The following is a 24,251-nucleotide window of genomic DNA, read 5'->3' on the forward strand; positions in this document are numbered from 1 at the left end:
CTTTTCTGGGGTAACTGGTTGTTTTTGTAGCCATTCCTTGGCTCTATCACGTGAATCTGTTGTCAATTTGTTGCCATTTCTTTTATTTGTAGCAATTTGTTATCTTATTGAAACTGTTTGTTGCTCTGTTATCATTTGTTAGCTATGTGAAGCCTTTTGTTACGTCTTTGTGGGTATTTGCAGTGTCTATTATCACCATTTATTGCATTTTGTAGGAATATGACGTTTCTTCGTAGCCATTTTTTTAATTTATAGCAATTTGTTTTCTAGTTGAAACTATCTTTGCCCGTTCGTAGCCATTAATTGTCTCTTTGTTGTAATCTATTGGCTATTTGAATCTTTTGGCGCTGCTTTGTAGGTATTTGTTGTTTCTTTGTAGGTATTTGTTGTTGCTTTGTAGGTATTTGTTGTTTCTTTGTAGATATTTGTTGTTGCTTTGTAGGTATTTGTTGTTTCTTTGTAGATATTTGTTGTTGCTTTGTAGGTATTTGTTGTTGCTTTGTAGGTATTTGTTGCTTCTTTGGGAAGCCACTTTGTAGCCATATCCTTTTGTTGTCTCATTGAAACTATTTGTTGCCATTTGTTGGCGATTTGAAGCCTTTTGTTGCTTCTTTGTATGTATTTCTTCTCTTTTTAGTTTTAGTTTTTTTTTTTAAACTTTTGCCAACATTCTTTGGCTTTTTTGTAGCGACTTGTCATTTTTGTAGCCATTTCCTAAAATTTGTTGTCTCATTCAAATCATTTGTTGCCACTTTGTATCCATTTGCCGTCTATATGAAGCCATTTGTTGCTTCTTTGTAGGTATTTGCTGTCTCTGTGTCAACATTAGTTGCATTTTATAGTGATTTGTTGTCTCTTTGTCGCTCCCCAGACAAACTGGAAGAGCTCATATTCACTTCCTCCTCCAAACAGTCTAATTTATTCCTCCTTCTCTGGGTGCCAAGGTTGTATTTCAGCCTCTTGTCGCACGAATTGGAAGAATTAGTCAATCACACCCACATAGACTGGCAGAGTTTGTGCCTGTGATTCTGCCCAGTGTCATGAAAAAGAACTTTATCATCCCAGAACTGAACAAAACTCCTCCTGCTGCTCAACGCTCACTGTCCCCAGACTGCTGAAGCCATGGAGGCAAAGAGATCTGATCAGCTGCAGTCCACAGGAGTTAATATTCAGCTGCATAGAGCGACAATCCCCGTTAACACAAGACACAACAGCACAAGATGAATTGTGATGCAGAGCAGGAACGCTCATCTTTAAGTCTGCAGACGCCAAGAATTTCCGAACTACTCAGACATCCATCATGTGACAGCGAGGGTGTCCCCGGCTGAACTCCGACCAGATGAGTTCCGATGCGTCTGCGCGGATGCATCGGGTGTGTTTCTGCATGAGCACACACACACAGTGTGTTTGCGCGAGGCTGTGTGTTTACATGTCAGCAGTCGTCACCGACAACCCAACAAACCGACAAACCAACAAACCGACCCCCGAGGAGGTGGGCCGGCCTGTCAGCCTCAGTCAGACATCACACACACACACACACACGGTCACAGTTTTAGATACATGCCCATACATGCAAGCAAAAACACACACACACACACACACACACACACACACACACACACACACACACACACACACACACACACACACACACACACACACACACACACACACACACACACACACACACACACACACACACACACACACACACACACACACACACACACTCTTTGAAGATTAAACAACCACACACAGGTCATAACCTCAACAATCTTCAACCAGAGAAAACACAGACTCGTGTGTGCGTGTGTGCATGCGTGTGTGTGTGTGCCATCCTTACAGCTGGTCCTGCTAAAGTTCACAAGCAGCCTCGACTCCTGTCAGTTACGTGCGGCTCACAAAGCTCGACAGTATTAATGGCAGCGGTGGTGTGCGACTGAGTGATGCACACACTCTTACTCACACTTCTGCCGTCTCACACACACACACACACAAACACAGAAACGCATGCATGAACCGAAGTAAAACAAACAGATTGAAAGGCAGCTCTCCCCTGCAGAGGCTTTCCCGACATGTTGCAGTGGGAGTGTGCAGGTGCTCCCGCTGACTTTAACGACGGCTCGGTTTGATTTTAAATACGACACCGACTCACACGGGGCACCGTCGTGGGTCTGCAGCGCCCACGCCAAACCCAATTGTGCCCTTATTAGACAAACTGGATTTATGACGAGCCAAAGGGTGTGTGAAGCGGATCCTCTGGGTGAATAAAGCCTCTTGTCGCCACGTTTAGAGCAGAATCAGGCTCCGTTTACACGACACTTCAATTCAATATGCTTTGTTTTTGCGTCACCGTTATGAAAATGACGTCTTTTTCCACAAATTCTTAATCTGATCTTGATGATTATAAAAACAAACGGTGCCAACTCGTGACCTGGCATGCCAGCTACAATGTTTTCAGCATTTTTTCCTGTTTACAAGTAAACAGACATAATTTTCAAAACATTAGCGTGAAATTTTGTCATGAAAATGTAAAAAAAAAAAAAAAAAACGAAGCATTTTAAATATAAACATTGTTGTTGGCCTAACTCTCACTGATGGATAAGAACATCTATTTTCTATTTTGCAGGATTTAAAAAGAAAAAATTATAGTCCGGAAAATACGGTACATAATTAATATTAACAAAAATCTCCACAACTGCATTTTGCGGATCAGGCCCTGTGTCTGTGGGCGTTCATCAGGCTCCTGCCCTCAGCTCTTGGGTGACGGAGATTATTCTTGTTCCAGGAAGTGACGGGTGGTCCGCAGCCTCTTCAATGACGTCCCACTTCTCTGTCTTTGTGTCTCCGCCGGTCACACTCGGGCGGCGTGGTGGCCGCTCGCTGCTGCTGATCGTGGGTGACAGGGACACTGCTGGCCAGAGGGAGCCGGGACCGTTGGCATGGCGATGGTGAAAGGTCATCGCCACGGCTCTGTCAGCATCACCGCGGTGACACGGGCGGGGAAGAGCCGCAGAGGACGGCGAGCACACTCGCACGGCTTTGTTTTTTTGTTGTTGTTTTTTTCCGACTTCAGCTGAACACAAAGCGCATGTGGGAGGTTTACAACCGTCAAACACGCAAAAAAAACAAAAACAAAAGAAAAACAGAGCTAATTTCATACAAAATAGGCAGAAAACAAAATGTGATGGTCACTTTGGTTTCTTTAACAAACAGTTTTGGGATAATTGTGGTTGTAAAACACTTGAATGACTTCAGAAACTCTGATGGAATTAAAAAAAAATTTAATTTCAAATTGCAAATATTACACTAATTGGAAAACAATATTTCAATGAATGTATTCCTGAACAAAGATGTATAATGTAATTGAAAATGCAACTGCACAATCATGACATGAGATTATCCCACTGCAAAAAGCCATTTTTAGTTGTTTTTAAAAAAAATGTCCTTAATATATCAATAATGTCTGAGAGACGGGACCAGACCCTCTGCCGTTCAGCCGGGCGACGGTACAGACAAAATATCAAATTAGAAATGTACACATTTTTATCATTTGTGCGACAGCAACAATTTGCATGAATTATTATTTAACATTATTTAATAGTGAAAATGTACACGACCCCAAACACAGGTCAACGTATTCAAGTGGAAACACAAAACTTTTGTCGCGTTTTAGGTGTCCGTTTCCATGACAACGGCGGTCAGAGTCACCGAAAACACAAGCTTTTGAAAATGGCTGCCGAGGTGCAACTTTTTGAAAATGCTGAGTCTCCATCAATGTGGAGCCATGGCTCATGAGCACCACGGTCGTAGTAAATAGTTCTTCTGCACATGCTCAGAAGATGGACAATAACAATGTTTCCTCCACAGTGTCGTGAGTCCATATTCTCAAGGGACTTTTATTTTGACAGTCACCATTATAACAATCCAACTTGGTCATCTGTCCGTGTTCTCCCATTGTTCATGTTTATAACATATTGTTCTCTGCGTGCATGCATGTGTGGTTTCATTACAAGAACAAGTAACTGCGCCATCTGGTGGCCTGGCATGCCAACTACATCGTTTTCAAAATGTTAGCGTAAACGTGAGACGACGCGGCAGTTGTGTAAACAGGGCCGCAGATTTGCTTATTTTGTTCGTTTCACTGGGACAGGTGTTATATTCCTCGCGATAATATACTGCAGTGTGTGTGAAGCTTAATAACATATATTCATTTCAGCTGGTTTTTTTTCTTTCTCTTCCTCTTTTCTATCCATTGTGCTTGACTGCCTCGTGCTCTTTGTCTCTCCGTTCTGCTCCCTCCTCCTCAGAACTCCTCCAGTTGGAGTGGGAGCAGAGGGCAGGGGGAGGGAGTGATTGGAATTCATTACGGTCAAATGATTGCAAACTCTGGAAGCCGAGAGGCTTTTCTAATCACAGCTGAATGGGCTGGAGAGTTAATGTGGGCAGACTGCGGAGAGGAGACGAGAGGAGACGAGAGGAGAGGAGGAGCGTCTGTGTCGCGCTGTCGAGGGCTCTTCACTCCGCTCTAATGGTGGAATTGTTCTGACACTGAATGGATACGCGGGATGTTGTTTTTCATGGTCGTGGCTCGCTGTAAACTGGAGCCCGCTTCATTTCACCGCAGGGTTTCAAACACACGTTTTCCTCCGAATGAGAACCAACTATTTAGAGCAGAGCGTCACACACGTTTTAGTTCAGGGTGCCACGTACAAACCGGCCGGACAGGTGAAACGGTGCCACGATCACCTTTAGAATTCAACTTTAAAGTGTTTCTTTACGCCGATGATGGAAAAGTCTACGTTTTCACATAAACCAAGCAAATAGCACTGAAAATGACGACAATCTCAGCATGAAGCCAATTTTAATGGTGTAAAATACCGTGAAAAAACATCTTGTATAGACAAGCTTGAGGGCAACGAGGTCGCTAGCTTTCATCGCAGCATCGCCGATGCCTCAGCTCAGTGTTCTTCTTCCTTTACTTGAATTTTTTTTTTTTTATTCTTTTCTTGGGGGTAACACCGCTTAAGAATATCAGAGGTGTCAAACATAAGGAATCCCAGAAGAACTCCTGGTTTTCAGCAGTGAACATTCAACAGATCCTACAGTCGATATGTTTCGCTCCTACAGCATGTTTTAACACTTCAGCTGTCTTAACGCTCTTTATGTAAACAGGTAATGCTCTGATCAATATGCGACGTCTGGCACGAAGAAGTTACAGGAATAAGGGCTGACGGAATACGACAGATAAATTGTAATATCAATATCGTCCGTATACAAAAATGCAAAAGAATGAAATTTATTAGATAATATATTCAAATTTAAAAAAAAAAGATTACGTTTCAGTTGATCATTCCCAGACTGGCACAGTAGATTTCTGGTCTCCTAATGATGCGGAGCTCCGTTTACTTCTATCAATGAAAGCAGCGACACTGTGACTGATTGAACTTCGCCAGGGTTTGAACAAAGTCCTCCAAAAAAAAAAAAACATTTTTGGCAGCGCTGCGCTGGCTGTGCCCACTTCCTAATATCGCACAGTGGAGGAGTCCTGCCTTTCAGATCCTGTTTGGGTCTGGGTGCTCCTCCTCCGCCCGTCTGGCCGTGTTGGCTGCCACTACAAAGGAGCGGAGTCGTTGGCACGCCGCGGGCATCCGAGGGCCCGGGGATCAGAGGGGAGCGGATCACTCATCCTGCCATCCACTTGGCGCAGGCTTTCGGGACGGACTCACTACAGATTAGCCCGCCGTGCTAACCTGTACGGCTGCGGACCGTTGGCGAGGCACATCAATGGCTAAGAGACTCCCCGCAGACTCTAAAGACATATGTGCACATGGCAGATCAAATTAAAATGCTGACACTGAGGTGGTTTCATCTTTTGGCACGGCGTTCCAAAGAGCCACCTGGCCGGTGCTGCGTGCCTGTGCTCATCGCGGATAACTGCCGGTGTTAGCCCGGAAACTTCCAGCTCGCCGATCCAAAGCCATATGTCTCTGTTAGCATGCGCATAATACTGAATACATTATGGCGGGGACTGCTGTGCTCCCGCGTCTTAAATTCACGGAGGTCCAAGAAGGTTTGGCCGGAAACAAGGGCGGGGGTCATTAGTTTTAGAAACACAAAAAAAGTAGAAACTAATCAGCGAATGATGACAGAAATACACACATTAATATATATTTTAAATGGTAAAATGACCAAATAATAAAAATGTTCCGACTCTTATAAGACACTGGCTTAAACCTACTAAACATCATATATGACTTATTTGTCATGGAAAAAACTGAATTTTCTCACTGAAGTTTATTTCATGTCAACAGAAGAGCAAATATTATTAAAATATCGTGATTGTCGTTGAGGTCACGGTAATAAAAACTGTATTTTATAATGGGCCTTTTCACAAAAAACACATAAAACGAGTGACGACTTCTGCCTGGCAACAACATGATCTGGGTGTTGCTGCAAAATATTTTGTTCCATCATCCGTCAGCCAAAATCAGTCCAGACGTTTTCTAATCAACCAGCCAAGCAAGCGACCGACCAGCCAAACAAGGTCGGAGGTTAAACATACCTGGCTTATAGCAGTTTGCGTTGCACTATTCATTGGGATATTTGTGTGTATAGTTTATCGTGAAGGTGGAGACAGTAGGCTTGAGCGAAGAGGGGACAACATGGACTGGATATCCTGGAAGCCGGACATCAAACTGGACATCCTGCCGCGTGGAGAATTTGCGCCCGTGTTGCCCCCGCGGCTCCATGGTGTAGGGTCACCTCGGCCCCGCGCGCTGATCCGGGGCCGGGCGGGCTTCTGGGTGTAACTCTAAACGGTGTTAAACTGTGCTGCAAATATAAGTCCCCGCCGCTAATGAGCCGGTTTAGCCAGCGGAGGCCGCACATAGCTGGAACGCCTGAGACTGATCGCACTGCTCAGAGGCATTTATTGAAGCTGGCAGATCTTATTTTCACACTCCGTGCAAAACCGACTCCTAGTGCGAGTCAGTGGGCGTGTGTGTGTGTGTGTGTGTGTGTGTGTGTGGGGGGGGGGGGGGGGGGATGATATGTGCGTGTGCCAGCTGCATTTCACTGATGACGGACACCAGCAGATTTATGGGAGGCCAGATGGGTCTGAGGGTGTGAGGGCTGAAACAAGCTTTTTCTGGCACTCCATTTCCCCCAGTTAGTCGGAGAGTAAAGGTCGTGCGCCCGGGCGAGCTTTCTTGTCAGCGGTGACTCAGCAAAGACAGCAAGAGGGCACGTCGGCTTTATTTATAGGGCGAGACCGCAATTAACCGCCCGTTAATTAACGGGGGGGGAGGCAACCGTGGCAGGCGTCCAGAACACGCACCGCCGTGACCCCACCGGTTTAATCAGAGTCGGGGGAAAATGAGATTATTAAAAACCCCAAACACCACCCGGGGAGACCTGACAGGCCTGGACGGAGCTGCACGCTGCTCCGTCAGCACGGTTTATAGCACTGCAGTCATCAGTTAGCGGGGAAGAATGCATCAGAATGCAGTCGGACTGGAAGATTCTCACAAGGAAAATTGATTACCAGCTAACCCAAACCACAAACGAAAAGGTCCACGTCCGAGTCTGGTTCTACAGAAACTCTCCACCTCAGTCTGGTTCTGCAGGTTTCTTTCTCTTTCCAGCCTGTCCAATGCTTCTTGTTTTATTTTTCTCTACAAGTGCCCTAAGACGTCAGTGTCGCTGCTATATAACTAAAATACAATGAGTATTATGGAGAGACACACTCGTGTTATAAACTACAGCAAACAATATGAAGAAAAAAAAAATCAGATGAGAAAATGCTGTTTTTTTTCAGTTTGGATGAGAAAAACAAAACAATAAAGCTTTAAAAAAGATGCAGCTGCAGCAGATAAGTGTGCAGTGAAAATAAATTGCAGAGGTTCAGTTCTTCCATGTCTTTGTTCGTCTCTTTGTTGGACTCTGACAGACACAATCACGGACTTCAAGATAGGAAACTGCCTGTAAGGCGGCCCCATTTGTCCATATCAATATGATTTAAACCCTTTAGCTGAGCCTGTCCGCAAAGATGGGGGGGCCCCCCATACTTGTTGTCGCTGTGTCGTGGTTAAAAGGGGGCTGAAATCTGATCCCAATCATTGATACCAACAACACAACCTGAAACCTCGGACTGCAACGACACATCAGGAATCTCCCCTGCGAGCAGCCGCCTGACTGGTGCCGTGAAATTAATCATCTATGCTCCTCCACCAGGATGTTTCATACCTGGGGCCCCCAGCATGTGAACAACCCCCCCCCCCCCCCCCCCCCCCCCGGACACAATGAATCAGCACTGCTGCAGGCGGCCATGTTGCTTCTTTGTAATTGTCATGCGACACTGCGAACCGCGGCACGGGGGACTTCCCTACTGGAGACCATCTTCTAGTCAATGGGAGTTCTTGTCCACGGCGTGGAGATGGAAGCAGCCTGCAGTACATATGTCCGTGAGCGGCGGAGCAGCCGGCGCGCTCGCTCTAAATATAGAGGCTCCAATGCCTCGCGCCGACCCACCTCCAAACATCTGACAATGCAAATCTAATCCCAGCAAACATGCCACAGTTATGTCGCGCCTCATTTTAGGTTGGTACCGTTGGCCTTTAACTGGGATGTGGAGGGCAGACACCCACCCCCCACCACCACCCCCACCCCTACCCTCACCCCCGCCCCCTCCGGGTGAGGTGGGGGTCAGGAGGGTTTAAGAGGAAACGACAGGTGGGGTCTTGGGTGATGAATCCTGGACTGCCCGTGTTGGGAGCTGCTGGTTGCTTTCAGCGCGGTACTGCGCTCACCCATTGCCCAACTGTTTGACCACTAACCCCCCCCCTCCCCCTCCCCCGCCCCAGCTTCCCGGCTTTATGCCCTGCCCCCTGCGGCAGTAGCACTCCATTCTGCCCACACCACCCGCATGACAGCAGAGACCCCCAAGCAGCTGGAGCTGATGACACTTGTCAGCAGGGAGATAGTGTGTCCACTGTGTCCCACTGCAGACTCGCGCAGGAGTTTCATGCATCGACATGTTCACACTCACATGCTTCCTGACAGGAGACGTCAGCTGATCATTCAGGACGCCCTCCACGGAAGGAGGAGACGAGAGAGGAGCTCCACACAACCCACTGCGTGGTCGTACCGGGACAATACACAGCGCAGTACATAAACTCAGGGCGATATGACTAAAGGTACAGACTCTATTTGGGTGGGAACGGAACAGAACTCCTCTCCAAGGGAGCGCTTCCCTCTCTGACAGAAACATCTCAGGGGAGACTAAGATCATGAATGAGACGCTGAAAATGTGGTCGACCGCACAGAAGCAACTAGAAATGTCGAGCTCCATTAGCGAAGCTACTAAAATAGCAGTAAATCCAGAGTTTGTCCCCTCCGCCATGGATACAGGAGACAGCAAGCGGGCAAACAAAGGACTGAGTGAAATAGCACAAGCGTTTACAGGACAGAACGTGAAGTCCCTCGAACAACTTCGGAATGAGTTTACCTGCACCAGACTACTGGGACGGGATAAGACCGCGTCAGGAATGGAGGACGTATTTATGTAATTTGCAGAAAAAGATATAAAGAAAGGTGTTATTTAAAAAGTGTATAAAGGCATTGCGATATGATTTCAACGATAACAACGCGAGGGTTAAAGAAACATGGGAACTAGAATCAAACATTATAGAAACAGATGGACAACGGGGGGAAGCATTTAAAGAGGGACATGAATTAAGAAACGATCCGATGTTTGACTGGAAAGTCAAAAATGAGATACTTTTAACATCCATCAACATCAAAATACAGCGCGACTCCTGATCTATGCTGGATGGGACAAAAACATGCAAAAATAAATAAATCACATTCTCGGCACCAATTTGATCTTGAATGCGCGGACTCTGTCTCCATGGAAACGGGAAAACTTCGAAAATGCTGCTACTGGTCATGCGCACCAGGGTCATAGTAAACAGTTGTTCTGCACATGCTCAGTAGGAGGTTTCCGCTCCAGTGTCGTGACTCACAGTTCATATTCTCCTGGGACTTGGTAGTTTTATTTTGACAGTTGCCATAATAATAATGCAACATGGTCATGTGTAAATATGAATGTTCCTGTACTCCCAGTGTGTGTGTGTGTGTGTGTGTGTGTGTGTGTGTGTGTTCTCATAAAAATGCAATTTTTATGAGAAACCAAAATGCGAAAATGTGCTTTCACTTGAAAGGCAGTGTAAACGGGGCCTTTGTGGATGTCTGTGACGATGAGCTTTGTTCTTTGTCTTTTCTGGACTCCGACTCCTTGTATTTGTGAACGTCCAAAACTCCATGTGCGTCACATAAAACCTCCCGGCGTTACGACACAAGATCACCATTCATTCACAATGTACAGCGACACAAGTCAACGTGTGCATGTGGTGCTTCTTCAGCACTGTCCCCACCCTTCCACTTGGCATGTGGACAGTGTTCGAACATGCTATGTGAACTTGACAGCCTCTCCCTCCGTCGCCACCCTGCCCCCCCCCCGACGGAGCAGGCTGAGGCGCGGTGTCATGTGGCGATCTGAATTAAAGCCGTGTCAACACATTCGGCCTGGCGGGGATGGATTTCAGCGACTCCCCGACCATTTTGTCACCGTCGTAGAAGGGCAGGCACGCACTCTGTGGCCCCTCAACCCCACACACACACACACACACACACACACACACACACACACACACACACACACACACACACACACACACACACACACACACACACACACACACACACACACACACACACACACACACACACACACACACACACACACACACACACACACAACATTATTAATCACACACACACACACACCAATAGAGGCCATGTCATGCACTCAATCCATCCATTGCTGTTTGTTTGGGGTTCGGTGTCTTGCTCAAGAGCACCTCGTCGTGTGGACAGAGGGAACGAGGGAATCAAACCATCAACCTTCCCGATTGAGACGACCACCAACAACCCAGACACAGCCAGCCACTGTTAATCTATTTAAAAACACCATTATAATGATTATCCTTCACAGAAGCAGCTCTCACTAATGCATCTCCACATGCAAAACGTTCGACGTCAAAACGTGTAACAAGTCTTCAAATATTGACATTCGATACAAGCGGAAGTTAAGAAAACATGAAAGACGTTTGATTTTGATAAAATGCAAACTTGTGGAATATATGGACGTGTAGTAAGGTGATATTTGGAACCACTTCTTGACCAAACATCTCTATTTGGTTCATGAGCTTCCGAAATTAGGATATATAAAAAAAAAATCTATTTAAAGCAACTTTGTAAAACAAACCGTGCATCACCATGTTAAACCTCTGGAAGCGTAACAGCAGGGGTTTGACAACTCTCTCACCAGCATGCAGCAGGAGGTGGATGGCTACTGAAAGGTTGCAGGTGACCTAAAAAAAAAAGGACGTTCAGACAAAAAAGCCTGCGAAAGCTTTGGAAGAGGAAAGAGTACACAGAGCGTTTTGAAAACGTGTATTGACAAACACAAATTTTCATTGAAATCGTTGTCACGTGACCCCCCGACGCAATAAATCATGCATTTATGAGTCTAACTCACATAGTGGCTGTCAATAAGGCACAACGATTCACCCGCTTGAGACCAAGCAGGACGTCTGAGGTCAGTGACGGTACGAAGTGTGACACGTGACGACCGCAGAGTGGGAGTTCGTACATCAGAACAATGCCGAGACGAGTCTTCAGCCAAAAGCTCCGTTTCCTGGAGCGCCCGCTTCCTGACAAGCTTATTCCACTTGTCACACAGACCTGAATTATATTTTGTATTACAAAGGACAACTCCACCACTCGGGCCCAAAAATATCTTCGTCACAGGAGATGATTGAAAATGTCAGGATGACGCCTCGTGACAGTGACGGCTCGCTGAGGGCTTTTCTTCCAGAGCTGGTGCATTATGGGGGGAAAGTACAAGTTCATGTCTGTGTGTCTGTGGGCGGCGTCTTGTGTTGTGATCGCTGCTCGTGTGTGTGTGTGTGTTGACTTGTTGGTATGCGACTCAATGGTGAAGCTACTTTCTGTTACACATTGAGGCAAATGTTCTGTGCAGAACAAAATGTTTTTTATTAAAGAACAATTAGAGAAGCACCGATACCGATATTGGGTCTCGGGTCCCAAACTACACGGAGTAATCGTACTTATGAAAGTTCCCCCGACATAAGGTGGATAAGAGAGCCCCAGCGATGTCCGCAGTCTGGAGGGTTTTTTTTAAATATCAATGAGGACGACAAACGTAAGACAGACTCTTCTGTCAAAAATATCAAGAGGAGAACGATTGTAAAACCTCAGCAACTGCATCACAGGAGACATTTAGAAGAGTTAGCTACACGTCGCTCATTAGTTTAAGTACTTGGCGTATTGAGGAGGGTTTAACGCCGACCTGTGCTACATGCTATATGCTAAAGGGTACACACTGCGCTATGCGCACTATAGGCAGTGAGACCGTTGTACATGTGGTGTCGATACACAGGCTGTGCCGAGGGCGTTCAGCTACGCGCAGCCTTCACACACCGTTTGCCTGCGGAGTATGAATTATCTTCATGAGTACTCGTTTCAGTACTAAGTATCGGTACTCGGTATCGGCAGGTAGCTCGAGGTTAGTACGCATACTCACTCTTTAAAGCGGTATCGCGGCATCCCAAGAAATAATCTTTCAGAGCGACACAAACACCAAAAGTTACATGTTGAGTTAATAAAAACTTCACAGAGTTCTACTACTTTTAAACATGGCCACCGTCTTCACTGAGGACGGTGCAGATTTAATCCCTGGCAGTTTCTTATTGAACTGACTTGATGTAAAACAGGCTTAAATGTTTGAGATCCAAAGAACGTGAGGACGTCTTCCCGGGAGGAGTTTGGAGGTTCTTACTTTGTCTCCACTGAATGATTTAATTAGTGTCATCAATGTTTTTGTCTTGTGGCTTCTGGTTTTATTTTATTTAGACATACTCTTCTCTTGTTTCAGGCAACTCGCTCTTTCCCTTTTGTTTCTTGCTGGTCTGATTATCCTCCTTTCGCCGATCGTCTCCGCACGTTCTCTTTTATCTTTTTGTGTCTGAATAGTCGTGTTTTCCTGAATCTCGATGGAAGGAAGTACCAGGAGAAAAATCCCCAAATTACTTGTAGCTGTGATCCTGACTGTCCCGCGAGGAAAATAGTGTCAAAGATCCTGGTGATCGTGAACAATTAGTCGTCATTGGATATTGTGTTAACTAACTCAATATCCCACCTAGTGGTGTAAACTCGTATTGCAAGATTAAAACGGTTGGTTGGATCACCAGCAGCAAATCCCGATATAAACTTTGAGATGAGATCAGGACCTCGGTTCAGATTTTGTTAACTTAAATATTGTAGTTTTAAAGTCGGAGCATTGATGTAACACCTGCAGGAGTCCAGCCAAAGGATTCAGGTGTGAAGTCACACCTTGGAGTCAAACTCATCTTCATCACCCTCCTCTTCATCCACAAACTTGTCACCTGGACAGGTTTTAATTATCATGTGAGAAGCCAGGAAAGAAGGGACACACACACACACACACGCACACACACACACACACACACACACTCTTGCTCTGGTCGGTTCCCTGTGCATCCAAAGCACTTTGCAGCTTGTTAGTGGGGTGGGAGTGTGTGTGTGTGTGTGTGTGTGTGTGTGTGTGTGTGTGTGTGTGTGTGTGTGTGTGTGTGTGTGTGTGTGTGTGTGTGTGTGTGTGTGTGTGTGTGTGTGTGTGTGTGTGTGTGTGTGTGTGTGTGGTTGGGTGGGGGGGGGGGGGGGTAGTGCAGTACCCCAGAGGCGGCGGCGTGAAGGTGACATCTATCACTTATAGTGCTGGCATGCTATAAATACCAGCGGCGAGCTCCCTGCGGTCCCGCCTTGTGACAGCTATAGCTCAGAGTGGGAGGAAAACAGCTGACGTGAGGGGAGGGAGGGAGGGAGGGAGGGAGGGGGGGGAGGGGGGGAGGATTTACTGCTGAAGGGGGGTGGGGGGTCTGATGCCTCTTGTGGATGCTGTCACTACCAGAGTTATCTTAATTATATCGCTCAGAGTGGGAATCCACCTACATCAGTACTGACATTTACATTATTGAATTTCCAGATAATTAATGCTTCATATTATTTTATTTTTTTTTACAGTTTTCTTGTTATTAGACGTTGTTGGTTTACTGTCATGATATTGACACGGTTTCCCTCAGACCCACTTTACGCAACAATTTTTCAAGTAGAAACGCAGCGTTTATATTTTAGAAAGATTTCCCATGTAATTAAAAACAATATAGTTGGCATGCCAGGCCACGGGGTAGTGTTGTCGGTTGTTTTGGTAATGAAACCACACACGAGTGCAGAGAACGGGAGAACACGGACATTCTAGTGGATTGTTCTTACAGTGATTGTCAAAATAAAAGTACCAAGTCCCAGGAGAATATGACACTCTGGAGGAAAACATTGTCGTTAATGTCCACCTACTGAGCATGTGCAGAACAACCATTTACTCCGATCGTTTCCAGAATGTAGAATTGTCGCCCGTTCACACAGCAACAGGAGTTGTAGAGTTTTTGAAAAGTTCTACCTATGGAGCCATTTCCAAACAAGTTGCGTTTTCAGTGACTTCGCGCATCATCGCCATGTAAACATGCACCCAAAATGCAACAGCTTTTGCGTTTTCCCTTGCGATTATTTCCATATAAATGGGCCCCTGCAGTGTTTGTAGATATTTGGACTCCTGGATTTCGTTGGTTGAGTCCACATGTTGAGCGTTGTGGAAAACACAGGGTGTTCACCGGATTATCTCTGTTTGCTCGTCTTATTTTTAGAGCCGTTATTATGAGGGAATCTGACTAAACACAAAAGACTTTCTTTGTTCAACAGTGAGTAAGAAACACAGTGTTCTTTGCCTCCGTCTGTCCATTCAGCTCCGAGTGTGTTCTGCTTTACCTGGAGGATTCCACCAGATTACCAAAACTTCACTCGCCCGTGTGACAGGTGAAGCCGCGGTACAAAGACGGGAGTGTCCTGAACCAACAAACCGGATCAGGTATATGCACAAACCTGCCTCCAGACCGTCGCATACTTCCACCTCTGTTATAGTTATGACTCACCCGTCCGCCTCCCACCTCCAGTCGGCATATTATCCATCTGTCATCACACAAAAAGCCTGAAACCACAAAAGCTAGAACTCCGCCACAGATATTTTCCACCGTGTCTGAGGCGTGTATTTTCCCCATGATGTATTAGATTCTTCATCAATGACTCTAAAAGACTTGGCCTGTTTCTTTCACGCTTCAGCTGGTTGGCGGCGGAGGAGCTGAGAGCTCGAACAACAAGCCAGACACGTCGAAAAGAATATAAAAATCTCATTTTCACACAAGTTTGATGCAGATTTCTCATGAAAAAAAACCCCCAAAAAACAATAACGCACCGGAAATCTGAAGGTCGTCTGCAAACGATATATTTTCGTTTGATTTCTGATCAGCAAGCCATGTAATTTATAGTTAATGTGTGTGCTCTTTGAACTCTCCAGTCAAAGACGGTCTCTTTTCTGTGTTGTTGATCTGCATTTTCCGGTGCTGTAAAAGTACCTTTATCTTGGCCTGATCTACTCAGATCCTGCATGAAATGTGTGAAATTCTATGCAAGATGGATTGAACTTTGACTTAGCAGTAAGACTAATAACTAACAATGAACCCATGAGTGACATCACGTGCAAACAGATTCGAATATACTGTCATACCATCTGGGACCACAAGATGTCACTGTATGACAACAGAAAGCTGCTAAAGCACCACAGAGAAAAACAAAAACAAACCTCCCATTTCTACTGCATTTAAGTACAAATGATAAAACATGCATCAAAAATCCAAAAGGAAAACAAAGGAGGCGAATCGTGCGGTAAAAGCTGAGGAACAAATTCATAGGAGGTTCTAGAAAAGCAGCAGATGGACTCATGGATTATCAAGACCTACATCTGGACATGGAGAACACATGTTCTTAAACACCAATAAGGTTTCAATGGTTTTTCTTTCCTTCTTTTTTTTTGTAATTTATATTTTGACAGATATGACGAATAGTCCAGAAATGACAGTAATCACAGGAGCAAAGATTGATTATTTCAATAAAGCAGACCCAGACCAAACTGGGTTGTGCGGTTCCACCGTAGGGAGTGACCCCCCCAACCCAACCCTTCACAGCGTCTGCGCCTCGTCAGCACCTCGGGGTGCTGTGTTGCACCAACATTTCAAGAAACCCAGTCGACAAAACAGCCAGTGAGCACAACGCGGAGTGTGTAGACAACGACTAAAATATGGCTGCTTGTGGAGAGCGACGTAAATCACTGACCAATCAAGCAGACGGTTGCGTTTTGCTCCTCAAAATGGGCTCCGCTCCATAGTGCTAGGTACGCTAACACAAAGGGTCATGGAAAAAATCATAACCCTTTGATACGGTTCTTTCGGAACCATGTGAGGACACGTGAAATCTGGAACCGGAGAGGCTCTAGTCCAGAGAATACGGTTACCTTTGACAAAGAACACCTGAAAACTTATTTTACATGACTGTGTGAGAGAAAGACACTTTATTCTGGATATTTTCTTGACGTATAAAAGCACCAAATAAAAAGGCACGTCCAAACTTTTGCCCGAATAAATCGACGGGAGGAATAGACGAATAGATTTTGTCTCGACGTTTCACAGCACATTTTCCAGATTGTCTCCATTAAAGACGTGTTTTTCACTTCATAGTAAACCGAGTTTACGTTAAGTACCCACAAACGACCAGTTCCCAGACGAGAGAGAGAGTAGAGAGGAAATGCCAAACTTCTAACAAGCTCTCAAGAGGACAAAAAAAAAAAATCTTGTTTATGTTCCCGTGTTCATAACCGGGCTGTGTATTGTGGTGGGGTTTTGAATAACAGCGGTTTGGCCGGCGGTGCCGTGCGCACAAACCTCAGGCCTCCACTGTTCTGGCTGAACTTCCCTTCAACAGATGCTGTGAGACTCCGTTGGAAAAGGGAGGCCGAGCTCGGCTGTGGTCACCAGACCTGTTTATGGTATTGTCATGTACACGCCGGAAAAAAAAAAAAAAAAAAAAAGTCACTGCACGACTCCGATCCAATCGCAGCCAACACGCGCCGCGTCCAAAACCACCGGCAGTGCATCTTTTTTAGTCGGCGAACCACAGAGGGGCTTTGTGTTTGTGTGCATGCTTCTATCTGCTTTGAACATATGAGCAACAAATTGACTACATAAAAATATTCTTGGACCTTACGAAACATATTATCCAGTTTTTAATTTAGCCAGCATGCGGCCAAGAACTAGCAGGGGATTTGAAGGCGCTCGGCTGCCAGTACCTTCTGCTCACTTTGTTGTAGCGCGGCGCCAAGCGAGAGGAAAGTACTGGCAGCGAAATAGTAACTCGTCCAGGAAGCGAGGCTTTGATAGGCAGAACTTTACGGGGATGATCTTTATCTGTGAAGTGGAAGTGGGTGAATCTGGCACGGACCGCTGACGGGAAAGAAGAGCAGCTGAGAATCACAACGGCCGCTTTGAAAACCAGGAAGATGCATTTAGGAAGGCAAAACTCAAAGACATGCATATATTGAGATAATCTCATAAATCCATGACTAATTCTCAATAGAACGTTAAAGAAGTTGTTACATTAGCGGCTCTTTTTCAACTTGATAGCGACAATAATTCTCCGAGAAGTTGGAGGAGCATGTTTATCATTAAGGCAGAATGCAGCTTTGGAACATTTGAGCATTTTGTACCAGAAGCGATTTTAAAAATTCTCAGAATGGTCTTGGTCAAAGGTACATGACGTTTTAAGAGGAAATGCGTAGCACATGTGCAGATCTACTATTGCGCAATCGCAGGGTTTCTACTGTTAGGCAAGGAGAAAGAGCCTGAGTGTTTTCAGTTTGCAGTCCATTTACTATTATCTAAACTTAAATTTAGTGGAACAACAACTTTTGCGGCAGACATGGGTAAGTGGTGGCTTGTGGGTCTTATGAGGTCGTCGTCCTTCTGGCCTGTGAGATCGTTTAAATGATGCTGCAAGATGAAGGTCAGATAAGTAAAAAAAACAACAAAAGAACCCTACATTTTAAGGTGGAAATGATCAATGAAGGAATTGATTTTTGCTTCATTAAGCTCAGTTTACAGCCACTGAGTTCACTTTAAACATGCAGCTCAGATTCTTAAGATTGGTGAGTGACCTATTGCAATTAGCGCATGAGATAAAGGTTGAAACTCCCTGAATGCTTCAAACCAGAGTTGTCAAACACATTTCAGTTCATGGGGCACATATCACATTGTGACACAGACTAAATGTGATAGAAAACCAAACAATTGAAATTGTAATGAAAATTACTACAATCTCAACATCGAGACAATTTTAATTAAACATTCTGGTGTAGAATGTAGTGAAAAGTTGCATTATGTTTTTGTTTTTGTGAGGAACAAGCTTTCAGAGCAGCGTCACTGATATCTCAGCTTGGGTCTCAGTGTCGTGTTAGGAAACTTGTGAAGGAAAAAAAGTAAAAAAATCGATGTTTTCTTTGCTTGATTTGGCTCATTTTGGCCCTCGGGCCTCATATTTGACACTCGTGCTTTGAGAAGGTACCTTTGACTCCTGCGAGGAAAAGCAGCAGGATGGAGCGACGGTTACTTCAAAACTGTCACCACAACAGGGCCATATAAATATATTTATGCCCGGCTCTCCACCGTGACTGAGGGGCAAGAATTATTATATCTATTTCAGTGGTTTTCACCAACAGAGCCAAACCGGCTTTCGAAATGTGTTTTCTGTGTGCCGTCCAGTAAGCGATGCTCAGTGTGGAGCTCAGGATGTCACCCCGCTGCCCCGGGCCTCTTGGCCAGGCTGGCGGGCCTGTTAGGACGGCTGCCTTCTGCCATTAGCATGGCTCTGATCAGATTAACAGGTGGGCCCGTTGCCAACGGGGGAGGCAAGGAGCCCAACTGGCTGGGCCAAAGCATGGCACATTTAGAATGCTGGATTGACCATCACATTTAGCACAACGTCACCGCGGTGGCACGAGTGGAGAGGAGCCGCTGCCAGGGGTGGGGGGAGGAGGGTGGGGTGGGGGTGGGGGTTCACCACAGCAGGATGACAGGATTATTCATCTATAGACATTCACTGTAGTAGCAATGTCTTTTATTGGTCGTGACGTGTTCATGGGCCGAATTCAAAATGGTTCACGATCAATCGGTGCGAATATGACTCCTGGTTTTGTAACGCTCAGGCAGCAGCGGGGCTTTATTCGTCCCAAAGGTGCAATCTGTGGTGGAATATAGATTAATTCCATACAATGGAGACATTGACAGAGCTCTTTACGGTTACTGAGCAGACTCTGGTGTCGGTCGGATTTTCACGTTAGAACTGAATCTCCGGGTTCCGGGTTCACGATTTGATTCTTCAAACTGAACCAGGAGTCACAGGTCTCCTTTAATCTGGATCTCATCAGTCTTCTACCTGCTTAGTACACAAGGTGAGTTGGCAGTGGATTGACATTAGCGCATTCATTGGAAACAGTTCACTGATTCGAATTCCCGGACTCACAAGGACTTGAATAATTCAGTTGGCTGTCATCAATCCAGTTAATTGGCGTCTCTTAGGGCCTATTTTACAAAAAACTTTCTCTCAGAGCCACTGAAAATGCAACGCAAAGTCCCTTCTGTCCGTATTGTTCTCTGTGTGTGTAGTTTTACTACAAAAACAACCAGAAGCACCACCTTGTGGCCCGGCAGGCCAACTGCATCGCTTGCAGCATTTCTGCCGTTTCCATGTAAACGGACATTGTGTGAAAACTGTTGCAGCGTAAAACGTAAAACGTTATGATCTGTGCCTTCCATTATCCGTCCATTCATCGTCCTTTCATCTCTCGTTTTCCTTCAATACTAATGAGGCCGACTGTGGATGTGAGCCACTTCATTTCGAACATATTTGTCAGGAGGGTTTGAGTCGATTCACGATTAATGAGGCTCCTCCTCACGTAAACATGAGTTTATTGTAATAATTTCTTTCTCCTGCTGCCTATAATTGCTCATGTGGGACTGTTCGTCTCTCTTCTATCTTTTATTAAAGCATCGAATGTTTATGTAGATGATGGCTCTTTTGTAAATGGCCCAACGTGAAGCTACCTTCTTGTATATGTGTGTGTGTGGGGAAAGCGTCAATAAAGACGAAAGGCTGAATAAGGAGAGCGGAGCGGCGGCGAAAAACGAGAGGAGGTGGTGAGGAGTGGGCGACGGCGCTAGAAAACGACGGCGTGCAGAGGAGGAGCACGAAGCGCCAGTGTGGAGAGACATGGCCGCCCCCCCGCCGCTCTACCTGCGGTGGAACAGATTGGACCCGCCGCAGAGCGTTCTGATTGCCGTGTCCGCCGAGCGTCAGCTGACAGATGGCTGCCTCCGAGCGCAGGGCCGTCCAGCTCGCACTCGTTCCAACTGCACACACACACACACACACACACACACACACACACACACACACACACACACACACACACACACACACACACACACACACACACACACACACACACACACACACACACACACACACACACACACACACACACACACACACACACACACACACACACACACACACGCAGCGCGAGTACCGAGGACGCGCTTGTTTTCGTCCCGGAGACGTCGCCGCCGTCGGCCAAGACAAACACGTCCAATCTGGGTCACGTATATCAGAGAGGCGAGCAAACGGAGGGAGCGCCATGTCGCTCCGGTGGTTCAGGGTTCCTCAGTGGCGTCAACAATCGCGTGTTGTGCGTCGGATAACGGCGCGAGCAATTTGGCGACGTGACAACGAACTCTCACTCCGTCTTCTCCTCAGTGTCCCTGAATCAAAAAGCCAGCGGCAGCGGCGCCACAGCGAGGGAAACATCAACCCGCTACACCGGCTACAGCAGGAAATAAAACTTTTTTTCTATTGATTTAGCATTCTGAAAGCTACCGAAGGACACATTTCTGCTTACTGAGAAATAATACAATCTACTGGACTCAATCTGGGAAAAATCTGCAGTCATGACGCCATTTTATAGATTAAATAAACTATACAAGCAAGCAGACGGCTCTAAGAAATTGAAGCAGACAATTGAAGCCAATCGCAGCTCCTGTGGATCAGGTTTGTTTTCAAACAACACATCAATTCATCTTTCAAAGCATTTTAGAAAGATTTGAAAGAAAGTAAAAAAAAAAACTATACTGGAGAAAGTTGAACCTCACCTGCAGCTTTTCAGCCACTTTTCTTCTTTCAAACTGGTAAGATAGACAGATGGATGGATAGATAGATATTTAGATAGATAGAGCGGCTTTTCTCAACATTCCCCTTGCCTCCACTGGGGGGCGTCGCCCCGGCGCACTCTATTGCCCAGCCACCAATGGGATAAGCTAATATAAGTTAATACTAATGTTACTTACAGTGAGATGGTTTACTTCATATGCAAATGACGTGAAGGCGATACGTTGCTGCGCGTCACTTCAGCACAGCCTCTGTAGCGACGCATTTTTAAAGTAGAAGAAGTCGAAGTACCACATTATAGAAATGCTTTATTCTGCACCGGATCGACTTTTTAGATGATTATTGATTCTGTATATGAAAGAAAAATTATGAATCGTGATCGTCGGATCAGATCAGCAATCGACTTGTCTGGCGACTAATAGCTTTACTTTTGTTGACGTTTATCTTGAATCAGCAAACTTTCTTCTCCTCTGCTTAGCCGTCAACGGCCAATCGGATTACCGACTCTACCGAGAGGTTAAGGTGACATTTTGGGCCTCTGCTGGAATGTATTTGAGCAATCAATGCAACTTCAGTTCTGAACGGTCTGTCCATTATAGATAAGCTTAATAAAGACGTTGGCATCAGATGAATTCGCCTCGGACCTGAAAGTCAGACGAGTCTCGACGCCAACCGGTTGAGAAAGAGAGCCGGCCTCCGTTATTCGGCCCAGACGTCCCCGTGTTAAAAACACCCCCCTACAATCCAGTCAGCAAACCCGTACAACTGTGAAATAGACAATAATACAGCATATCACAGCACCCATTTCCCTACACAATTCACTTTCTTTCTGCGCCATTTACTCTCTCTCTCTCTCTCGCTCTCTCTCTCTCTCTGGATCTCCGAGGCAAATGGGCTTCGTGTCTCACGCTTCTCCAACACCTCCTGTTGCCATAAATATCTTGTTATGAAAGGCAGGTAATGAGAAGCGCTGCCTTGGTAATCCGTGACGGAAGGCAGTTTCATGCTAGTTTAGCTCCCGTCGAACCCCCCCCCCCCAATCCTCCCTTTCCCCCACTGATACCAGTCCTTGTCATCTCTCATCTCTCTTCTTTGTCCCTTTTGCAGACATTTGGGGACATGACATGCGTATTTATTTGATTTCTTCTATTTACATATACTTTTTTGTCACTCCAAGTATCACAAGCTTTATACTTCCTTCACATTTGTCAAATATACTTGTTACTGGGAAGGACCACCAGTGTTTCCAGTTGGCGTTTTCAAGATCCTGGTCTTGGTTTTGACTCGGGTGTTTTCAGTAAATTATGTCCAATCAGCCGAACTGAGGCAACGTAGCAACTGAGGGCAATAATGAGCAGGTGCTGATGGATGGATGGATGGATGGATGGATGGATGAATAGATAGATAATTACTTTATTCATCCCTGAAGGGAAATTGTTTTGTTGCATAAGCACGAGAAAAAAGGAAGATAAATAAATAGTAAGGTGCAGTGGCAGAGCCATTAGAAGTAGGCATTATATAATAATAATAACAATAATATAATGCCTACTTCTAATGGCTCTGCCACTACACCTTACTACACCTTACCTTTTGCTTGTTTCTGTGATGAAACCACACACACACACACGCATGCGTTAAACGTTAACAATGTCCATCTACTGAGCATGTGCATAGCAAGTACAGCCAAGTGCAAAATGCTACTGAAAGTTTTGCGTTTTTGAAAATGTTGACAGAGGTTGTGCGTCATCCAAGTGTTTGTGTAAAACACGACCTGAAATGAAAAGTTTCACCAGGTTCTCCGACATCTTTTGATCTCACGTTGGAGAGAAAAAGAAAAAAGAAAAAAACGCACAAAAAAAAATAAAAAAAACGAAATTCACCTGCTTTGCTTGGCTCCTCGGAGCGAGAGCCATTGATCAGGGCGGATTGCAGGAGACAGCGGCTCGGAGCCGCGGCCCCTCGGAGGAAGACCCTCGCTCGCGTCCTGGCAGCCCTTCCAACAGAATAGATAATTCCGGAGCGCTCAGCTCCCCCACTTCGCCTGGCGCCGGCACATTTACAATTCAAACGTGGAGCGAGGTGCTGAGGAGTTACCGATCGAAAACACTTTGATTTGTTTTTATAGGAGCTCTGACAGAGGTCGCATACACAGGAGCGCCCGCAGAGGGAATTCAAATGAACGTTCTTGATATTTTACCCTCTGCCTCCATCGCCACCATTTCATAATAGTTTGCATTCACAGTGCAGGTTTAAATCCTGTCAAGTGAGCAGAGCACAATTAAAAGATGGTTATATATATATTGGCAATCATTTAACATTTTAATTAAACCACTAACAGTGGGAGTTTATCGTTAGGAGATGAATACGAAGCACTTTTTATGCCAAGCACTCCGTTAATTGCAAAAGTAGACATTTTGCTTGATTTTTATATCACCTTTTTCAACCTGACTGCATTATTGAAGTAAAAATATTGGCATGAAAAAGAGACTGGAGGATATTAATATCTATATGATGCCTTATTAGAATTTTTTTTTCTCAAAATTCTTTTTTTTTTCCAAATTTCAAACGAATCCAACTCTTTCACACGTATTAGTGTATCGACTCAGATAAAGGACCAGTACAAGTATGAGTACTAACCTTTAGCTACTTGCCGATATGAGTGCTTATTAAGTGCCATAAATCCTAATATAGACTCCATACGGAAACCACACGAGAAGGTTATGCCGCGAACCTCCTCCGCACAGCCTCTACATCAACGCTCTGCACGTCCAACAGCCTGAAGCTGAGCAGCGAAACTGAAGATCGACATCGCGGACGTCACCGTTGAACTCAGGAGCTGCACTTTTATTTTCACGCCACATATATACGCATCGAGCGTAAAGCTGTTTTGTGCGGTTTATATATAGAACAATGGGCATGACTTT

Source organism: Blennius ocellaris (assembly GCF_963422515.1).
Source record: "Blennius ocellaris genome assembly, chromosome: 1".
NCBI lineage: Eukaryota > Metazoa > Chordata > Actinopteri > Blenniiformes > Blenniidae > Blennius > Blennius ocellaris.